We start from the raw sequence: 10,065 nt of genomic DNA, 5'->3' as shown, positions 1-10,065 counted from the left end.
GCCAAGTTGGTAGAAACATATTTACGTATGTAGACGACATCATCGTCGCCAGCAAAAGCAAAGAGGACCACCTGGCTGACCTCGTGGAAACATTCGCGAACATGCGGGATGCACGACTTCGCCTAAACCCCAAAAAGTGTGTCTTCGGCGTTCGCCAGGGGAAAATACTGGGCTTCCTGGTGTCGCACCGCGGGATCGAAGCCAACCCGAGCAAGATCCAGGCTATCATCAACATGACGCCCCCGCAGTCAGCTAGAGACGTCCAACGACTGACAGGCAGATTGGCCGCCCTCAACAGATTCATTTCCAAGTCCGCCGAGCGAAGCCTACCTTTCCTCAAAACGCTACGCGGCGCAAAAACTTTGCATGGGGACCAGAGCAAGCGGCGGCCTTCGCATCACTAAAGCAGCACCTGTCAGAGCTGGCAATTCTTACAAGCCCCAACCCCTCGCTACCCCTGTTGCTCTACGTCGTAGCTTTGCCGCACGCGGTCAGTGCAGCGCTGGTTCAAGAGCAGGACAGAGAGGGCACGACCAGGCAGTGTCCAGTTTATTACGTCTTCGAAGTACTCATGACATCCAAATGCAACATGACGGAACTGGAAAAAATTGCCTACGCAGTCGTTATGGCTTCGCGCAAGTTGCGCCACTATTTTGAAGTGTTCAAGGTGCGGGTCACCTCGGACAGGGGACTCAGCAAATTATTTAGAAATCTAGAGGCGTCTATCCGGATCGCCAAGTGAGTGGCCAAGCTTTCTGGCTACCATATCACCTTCGAGCCCAGGACAACCATCAAGTCACAAGTCCTGGCAGACTTCATCATCGACTGGACCGGACCAATAACGCAGCCGGACATGTCTGCAGAGAAGGTGTGGACCATCCACTGCGATGGCGCATGGTGCCATGCGGGGGCAGGCGCAGCGGCAGTCATTACTTCACCCACAGGGGTCAAGCACAGATATGCCGCACGTCTCAGCTTTGCTTTGGAGTCCGACAGATGCACCAACAACGTAGCAGAGTATGAAGCTGTCATCCTCGGCCTTCGCAAGCTACGGGCACTTGGTGTCACCATCTGCATAATCAGAACAGACTCCAAAGTAGTTGCCGGCCAAGTCGAGAAAGATTACGCAGCAAAGGACCTCGCACTTGCGCAGTACCTCGCGGCTGTCCGCAGTCTCGAGAGACAGTTCAAAGGTTTCACCTTGCAGCACGTGGACCGAGCCAAGAACGAGGAGGCCGACGCATTGGCCAAGCCAGCCGCTAGAGGCGAGGCCCTACCCTCCGACGTATTCTACCATGTCATCGGCACGCCAGCCGTTCGCAGCCCAGAGGGCCTCCAAATAACCAACGACACCGAGGGCCACCGCATAGTCAACCTCATCATGACCGAAGACTGGCGGGCACCAATAACCATGTTCCTACAGGGATATTACCACCCAAGCGATATCAACGAGGCCAAGCACCTCAAACACTGAAGCCGGGACTTCGCTCTCATTGAGGGACAGCTTTACAAGAAGGGGGTCAGTCAACCCATGCTTAAATGCGTCACCAAGACCAAAGGCGTCCAGATCCTGTGCGAAGTCCACAACGGAACTTGCGGCTCTCACGCGGGGCCTAGGGCCCTAGCTACCAAGGTGATCCGTCAAGGCTTCTACTGGCCTGCTATGATCTGCGCCGTGAATCGGGTCACAAGGTCATGCGAAGCCTACCAAAAGTTTTCTCCACGCTCGGGAAGCCCTTCGCAGTTCACAAAGCTAATCGCCCACACGTGGCCCCTTCAGCGCTGGGGCCTGGACATTGTCGGGCCATTACCCACGGCCCAAGGGAACCTAAAGTTCACCTTCGTCGCCGTCGAGTATTTCACCAAGTGGATCGAGGCAAGAGCAGTATCAACGATCACATTGAAGACTGCCCAGAAATTCTTCTGGCAAAACATTGTTTGCCGATTCGGAGTCCCGTCCGAGCTCACAGTTGACAATTGTCGGCGTTTCGGACCCGGGGGTCCCTGGACCGACGAGTGAAAACGCTGCGTGCCCCTGCCTAGATGGGTTGGCGCGGGATGGAACACAAGAGGTGGGACAAGCCTTGTATTATCCTGCACCAGGGGTGCCGCTCGTAGTAGGGGTTACAAGCGCGTTGCGTGAGGGGGAGAGAGAGAGACAGAGAGCGGGAGCCCGTTCGTCCGCCCCTTCCCCCGTGCGAACCCCCCTCAGGATGGCCCTGGACCTCCCTTTTATAGACGCAAGGAGAGGGTCCAGACGTACAACGGGGGGCGTAGCTATGCGCTAACGTGTCCGGCAGAGGAGTGCCTAAGCCCTATGTACATGCCAACGTGGCTGTCGGGGGAGAACTTGGGCCCTGTACGCGTGATGGCATGGCCGTTGGAGGAGCGCCTAAGTCCTGTAGGAGCACAGCTGGCAGTGCGGCAAGGATCCTGCTGAAGTCTCCTTGCTGCCGTAAGGGGCTAAGAGCCACCGGCGTCATGGTGCACGCGGGGCACCATCATTACCCGTCGCAGGGGTAAGCCAGATGGGACGCCGGTCTTGTTCCTTGTAGCCTGAGCAGGCTAGGAATAGGGTAATGATGTATCTCCTGTTGGCACGGTCGGTCCAAGCCCAAGGTCGGGCGAGGCGGAGACTTCTCTTGAGGCCAAGGCCGAGGTCGGGCGAGGACGCGATTCCTCCCGAGACCATGGTCGAGGCCGAGTCCAGGGGTCGGGCGAGGCGGAGACCTCCTTCCGAGGCTAGAGCTTGAGGTCGAGGCCAAGTCCGGGGGTCAGGCGAGGCGGAGACCTCCTCTCGAGGCTGGAGCCTGAGGTCGGGCGAGGCGGAGCTTCCTGTTGCGCCTGGGGCCGAACTCGGTGGTTGATCGTGACTTGTTGTCAGTCTTCGCCTGGGTGGTTGACACGGCAGTCGGAGCAGGGCGAGCGACATTGTTTTCCTGTCACATCAGATAGTAAAGAAGAGGGGCGAAGTGACTGCGGTCACTTCGGCCTGGCCGACTGAGGCGCGTGTGTCAGAATACGGCGTCAGGTGTCCCCTGCATTGAATGCGCCTGCGAAGTGGTCGGTTGGTGAGGCGGTCTGGCCAAGGTTGCTTCACAACAAAGCCTGCCCGAGCCGGGCTTTGGGAGAGCCGAGGGGGCGCCCGCTGCCTGAGGAGGCCCTCGGGCGAGGCGTGAACTCGTCTGGGACTACTGCTCTAGCCCGAGGCTGGGCTCGGGTGAGATCGCGTCCCTTGGGTAGACGAAGCCTTGACTTGAATCGCACCCGTCAGTTGGTCTGAGGGTGTTTACCAGCCATGATTAGGAGCGTTGGGGGTACCCCTAATTATGGTACCCGACAGTAGCCCCCGAGCCTCGAAGGGAGTGTTGGTACTCTCTTGGAGGCTTTTGCCGCATTTTCGGTGAGGGGACCGGCCTTTCTCGGTTTTTGCTTTGTTCTGGTGGGTGTGCGCGAGCGCACCCGCCGGGTGTAGCCCCTGAGGCCTCGGAGGAGTGGTTTGACTCCTCTGAGGTCTGAATGCTTTTCGTGGTGCTTCGGCCGGTCTGATCGTTCCCTCATGCGGCCTGGCCGTAGCACGGGTGCGTGGTCAGGTTCCAAGTTATCAAGCTGGTTTGTTGACGCTGTCAACAGTTTTGGCCGTAGCCGAGTGCGAGAGTAGCCCCCGAGCCTCTGCATAGAGCGAGAGGACGATCAAGGACTTTCCCGACTTTTTATCATATGCCCCTGCGTCACCTTTCTGCAAGGAGGAGGGGGGAAAGCGCCATGTTGCCCTCGGAGGGCGCCGAACATGGTGTTTCCAGTGAGCTGCTAACGGGTGATCCGAGTGGACGCCCATGCCCCATTCGTCAGGGGTCGGCTGGTGGCCTAGAGGCGCGCTCCAAAAGTACCTGCGGGTGATTCGCTGGACCCAGACCCCTTCGACAGGGTCCGAGGGCTCGATGCCTCCCTCCGGTGGGATTGCGTTACAAATCGTTCCTGCCGGTCTCGGAAATGTCCTAGGGTACCTCGGGAGCGTAGCCCGAGCCTCGGCCATGTATCGGACATACCCAGAGTCATCCCTCACTCTGTGTGCTCTGGGGCGACTGTCGAACCCTTCCGAGGGGCCAGCCTACGAACCCCTGATCAGTAATGGGCACGGAGCCCGAGCGCTCTGGGGCGGCTGTCGAACCCTTCCGAGGGGCCAGCCTTCAAACCCCTGATCAGTAATGGGCTTGAAATTTGAGTGCTCTGGGGCAGCTGTCGAAACCCTTCCGAGGGGCCAGCCTTCGAACCCCTGATCAGTAGGAGGGCTCGGGGCCCGCTTCCTTCGCCGAGAAGGATCCTTTCCACAACATCCCCTTTCCCGGTCCCTGTACCAAGAGAGAGAGAGAGGAGGAGGGGAAGGATATGAATTTAAATAAGGTGTCACACCTTTTTTTTGACGCGGTCATTATGGCGAAGGCGAAGCGACGCCCGCCTCGCCTGCCAGAGGTGTCGCCTGCTCCGCCGGGGAGTTAATGCGATGGGACGGGCGATTCGCGTGGCACCTGTTACGCGTGCGAGCCGTTCGAGGAACGGGGCATGGGCGCGTCGTCTTCACGCCGTGGGAGAGGTCTCTCCCGTCGCTTCAGGAGGGGACGCGAGCCTGCAGGCTACTTGACCGCTACTTCCGCTCGTCTACCGCTGCAGTTAATGTCGGCCCACTTTTGGCCATGCCCACCATCGTGCCCACCCCACGGCTGACTGACCCATGGCCGTCGCCTTTAGTTGGCACTGTTGGGTCATGCGCAGGGCTACCTTGAGTCGCGGTACTGGTTCCACAGTCGAGGAGGCACAGCATTGGCGCGAGTGGCGGTGTAGCTTCTTGCACGTCGTAAACGGTGCACCGGTTAGATGACATGCAGGCCCGCTTCCTTTGCGCTGGTCCACCGGATGTGGTCGAAGCCGAAAGGGCGCACAGTTGCGGTGCAGTTGGATGCCTGTCGCGTGGCGGTCCACCCTTTCGACCACCGGTTTCTGCGAAGATGGGAGAGCGCTTGTAACCGCGGGACGGTTACATGCCTCGCGTGCGGCGGTTCGCCTTCTTCGCGCTTCGGATCAGCTCGTATGACGTGTGGGTCCCAGCCCCTGTGTCGTAGGGGGAGAACCCTGGAGTATGTCAGTGGAGACTTCGCCCGTGACGCTAAGGGGTGCAAGTGAGGAGGTCTACCTATAAAAGGGGGATCGATCCCCCGGGTAGTGGCCATGCCTTCGTTCTCCCCTCATGCATTGCGCCCTTTCTCCTTTCGAGCCCCCGGATGGGGTGCACCAGCGTTGCCTTGCTCTTGCTGTCGTTGGAGGAGCGCGACCTCGTGGAGATCGGCACCTTTCGACCATCGCTCGGCTTCAAGGATTTTCGTCGAGCAGCCCGGCTGCATTCCCTCACCAATGGGCAGTTTGGTGGGGAAAAGCAAGCCGGGCTGCGGCCTCCGCCTCGCCCTCAGCTTCAAGGATCTTCGTCATTCGGGCTGGGGCGGAGGAGCGCACCGAGTGGGGGGTTGCCTCCGCATGGGCCGGTGACCCTTTTCTTCCCCCAGCGTTTGGGGGAGAAAGGCATCCTCCAGCCATGCGGAGGCGTCCTCCAGCCATGCGGGGGAAGGTGAACTGCTGCTTCCTGGATAGGGTGTAGCTTTCTGTCCTTCGTCCTGGTGGTGGTCATGCCGCGCGCGGGCCGGCCACGTCCAGGTCCTCCTCACACCGTCAGCCGCGCCGGGGGGTCGCCCAGCATGTCGTACGCCGCGAGGGTGGTGCTCGTGTTCTGGGGTGACCTCGGCGAGGACGGGAGTGAGGACCTGCCGGTGCGCTTTGGGGCGGCCGCTGTTCACCGGCGCGGCGTCGGTGGGTTCGATCCCACAGTCGGCGCCCTCCGACTCTTTGGCCTTAACGGCTTGTCCTCGCCCCTCGTGTGGGGACGTGGGCGAGGGCCTCTTCACAGCAGTGTTTGTCCTGATGTCATCGTTGCTGCTGTTTAGGCGCTCAAGGTGGAGGTCGTTGTCTCTGCTGCTGCAGAGATCGCCGGCAAGCCGCTTGGAGTTCGTCATCCCGTGGACCTCCTGGTGTGGAGGTTGTTCATACCCGCGGGGGTGGAACCGGAGTCCCGTTTGTAAGGAGATATACAGGGTTTTTTCCGGAGCAAAATGTAACCGCTTCAAGCACTTAGATATTTGTCGTAGGTCGGGAGAACCGCCGAGGGCTCTGCCGACGTCTAAGTCTGTGTAGCATAGTTATCCTGAGTATATGTGCTGTTCTTTGTGGCTGTCGGGGCCTGAACATTTGGGTATTTCGAGTATAAAGCTGTGTTTCTTCCTCATTCCGAGCACTGGGACTTGCCTGTTGGCTAGCCGAACCACTTAACCGAGCGTGAGTTGCCTTTCGCAGAAGGTGATGAGTGAGGTATCCGTATCTTGGAGGCGTAGGAGTCCCTCGGCTCGGTCGGCCTTGCCGCTCTAGGCCTATCTTGCTCAGTTTTTAGAACCCTCGGCTGCTCTGTGATGAGCCGGAGCCGGAGGCAGCGGTGTTAGCGCGGACAGAGGCGGAGTCGGCTCGGAAAGAGGCTTCATCGGCCCAGGAGCTGGCGGCTTCCCAGGCCGAGGAAGATGTGGCAGCAGCCGCTGGAGCTTGGGCAAGACATCCGCTGGCGCGGTGCTGGCATCCTCCCTTAGGTGGAGGACCTTTCGCCCGGGTTGCCATCTGAGGCCAGGCCAGGTCCCACCGAGGGTGGAAACAACACCGAGGGTGCTGCTGCTCCCCCTACCGATGCCCGAACCTGCAGGAACAGTTTGTCTGTAGCATGCACATGTTTTTTCGCGGCCGCCGAGGCCTAAACACTTTATCGTCGTGTTGCAAACCTACATCTTCTTTCCTCTTGTTTCGAGTATCACGACTTGTCTGTCAGTAGCAGAATCGTTTATCCAAGCGAGAGTTACTTCTCGCGGAAGGTGATGAGTGAGGTATCCGTATCCTAGAGGCGTAGGAGTTCCTCGGCTCGGTCGGCCTTGCCGCTTACGTGCACTCTCACTTGGTCGTCGGATCCCGTTATTGATACAGTCGAGAAGGCACGAAAGTCGTTTTCTACCCGAGTGTTTGGACTTGTCCGGTAGCAGGATCGCTTATCCGAGCGTGAGTTACTTCTCGCGGAAGGTGATGAGTGAGGTATCCGTATCCCAGAGGCGTAGGAGTCCCTCGGCTCGGTCGGCCTTGCCGCTTACGTGTACTCTCATCGTTCTCAGAATCCCGCTATCGATACAGAAGTCGAAAGCACAAAGGTCATTTTGGTAGAAAATTTTTTCGAGGAAAATTTTGACGCAGAGGGGGTTCCCCCCTTCTAGCCCCCGAGGGAGGGTCGGGCTTTGCTGAGGCAAGGCTGACCCTTCCTTGACGGTTAGACTTTGTGTATGTGAAGAAAACGATGTAGGATTACGGGGAGGCTACACTAGCGCAAAACAAAATTTTCAACCCCATAATACCAAGAACTACTGCGGTTATAGGTCATGGAATTACCACTAGACGCGCAGAGCAGCGGAAGATGTCTCGATGTAGACGAACGCGTCGAGCAGTGCCATGCAGTCGCCGGCGTCCTTCACGTCCTCGCACGGTTCGTCCAAGTGCTCCAGATGCAGCACCTCCGAGGTATCCACACGTACAGGGAGGAAGCGCCGCGTACCGAACTGCTAGGTTCGCGACGGCGGCTTGGCGAGGGCGAGAGGTGGGCGGCGGCTGTTAGTTCGCAGGTGGCGAATTAGGTTATCCTTAACCGCGCCCCCGCCCCTCATTATATAGGCGTTATGGTGGGCTTCTGACGCCGAGGCCCATCATTAACCCTAAAGCCCAGTCTAATTTCGGATCTAATCCGAATTAGGCTTCCTTCCCCTTAAGTGTGTGACCCTATAGGTTCACGTACAAATAGACATAGCCGGAGTACTCTTACTTGGCCCAATAATTGACAGCGGCCTCTAGCAAGACATGTCAACTCCTATGTGTACGTAAAGATCATATCAGACGAACCATTGCGACATTACGTACATGCTGTTCCCTTTGTCTCACGATATTTGGTCTGGCTCTAAGCTGACCTCTCTTTCTCGATACTGTGAATTGGAATCCTTTCAATGGTTAACTCTTAACCCTAGCACGGCCATGCATTTCTTGATCCAATCACTCGAGGGGCCCAGAGATATCTCTCTCACAAAGAGAGGGACAAATTCCATCTTGACTGACCATGCCTCATAGCATGCTTCCTGACAAACCCAAAACTACCTTTATAACTACCCAGTTACGGGATAGCGTTTGATAGTCCCTAAGTAAGTCAATTCACATCTTGAGAACATGCGACAATCTCAGGTCTAAGGATACAATATTCATGTTGCAAGAAGAGAACTATATTACAATATCTCACGTTGGGTCGGTCCAGCCTCATGTCATACATGCGCCCACATTATTAGTTTAACATCTCCATGTTCATGACTTGTGAAATGTAGTCATCAACTAATACATGTGCTAGTCATCGACTCTGACTAGGGACATCATTTAGAATAACCATATGAGTAAAGAATCTCACAAACAATTCACATAATTGCTAATCAATACAAGGTGCCTTCCATGGATATTCAATTAAGCAATATATATATCATGGATACAAAGAAATATACTCATCTCTATGATTATCTCTAGGGCATATTTCTAACAGTCTCCCACTTGCACTAGAGTTAATCTAGAAGATATCTAATACCCATAGATCTCACGTGTGCCTCATGCTTAGGTTGTGGAAGAGGTTTTGTCAAAGGATCAGCAACATTCAAATCCGTATGTATTTTGCATATCTTTATCTCACCCCGCCTAATGAATTCCCGTATGAGGTGAAACTTCCGCAGTACATGTTTGTTTTTCTGGTGGTTCCTTGGCTCCTTAGCTTGCGCAACAGCCCCATTGTTGTCACAGTAGAGGTTCAATGGGCTAGATGCATTAGGAAACACACCAAGCTCGATGAGGAACTTTCTTATCCAAACACCTTCCTTCGCAGATTCAGAAGCTGCAATGTACTCGGCTTCTGTTGTAGAATCAGTCACAGTCTCCTGTTTGGAACTCTTCCAACTAACAGCACCACCATTTATTGTGAACACAAAACCTGATTGCGATTTTAACTCGTCTGGGTCAGTTTGGAAGCTAGCATCGGTGTAACCAGTTACAACGAGCTCCTCCTTACCCCATATACCAGGAACATATCTTTAGTCCTTCTTAAGTACTTAAGAATGCCTTTTACCGCTGTCCAGTGATCCTCACCTGGATCAGCCTGGTACCTACTCGTAGCACTTATAGCGTATGAAACATCTGGCGTGTACTTATCATGGCATACATGATTGATCCAATCGCTGAGGCGTATGGTACCTTACTCATGCGCTCCCGCTCATTAGCCGTCGCAGGACATTGCATCTGGCTAAGGTGTTTACCATGTGACATAGGTATGAAACCTTTCTTGGACTGTTCCATGTTGAACCGTTTCAAAACCTTGTCAATGTACGTATCTTGACTTAATCCTATAAGCCTCTTTGACCTATCTCTATAGATCCTTATGCCCAAAATATATGCTGCTTCCCCTAAGTCCTTCATAGAAAAACTCTTTTTCAGTGAAGCCTTGACGGACTCCAGCATAGGAATGTCATTCCCAATCAATAATATGTCATCCACATACAAGATCAGAAATACAACAGCGCTCCCACTTTCCTTCTTGTAAACACAAGCTTCTTCTTCATTCTGATGAAAACCAAGCCCTTTGATCACTTCATCAAAACGAATGTTCCAACTCCGAGATGCTTGCTTCAACCCATAAATGGATTTCTGAAGTTTGCATATCTTTCCAGCATTGATCGGATCGACAAAACCCTCGGGCTGTATCATATACACGTCCTCATCTAGGTTTCCATTAAGGAAAGCTGTTTTGACATCCATCTACCAAATCTCATAATCGAAATATGCGGCAATAGCTAGAATGATCCGAATAGATTTAAGCATCGCTACTGGCGAGAATGTCTCATCATAGTCAACTCCTTG

This window comes from Zea mays, chromosome 2 (assembly GCF_902167145.1).
Source record: "Zea mays cultivar B73 chromosome 2, Zm-B73-REFERENCE-NAM-5.0, whole genome shotgun sequence".
In the NCBI taxonomy this organism is placed as follows: Eukaryota; Viridiplantae; Streptophyta; class Magnoliopsida; order Poales; family Poaceae; genus Zea; species Zea mays.
Note: the sequence above shows the minus strand (reverse complement) of the source record.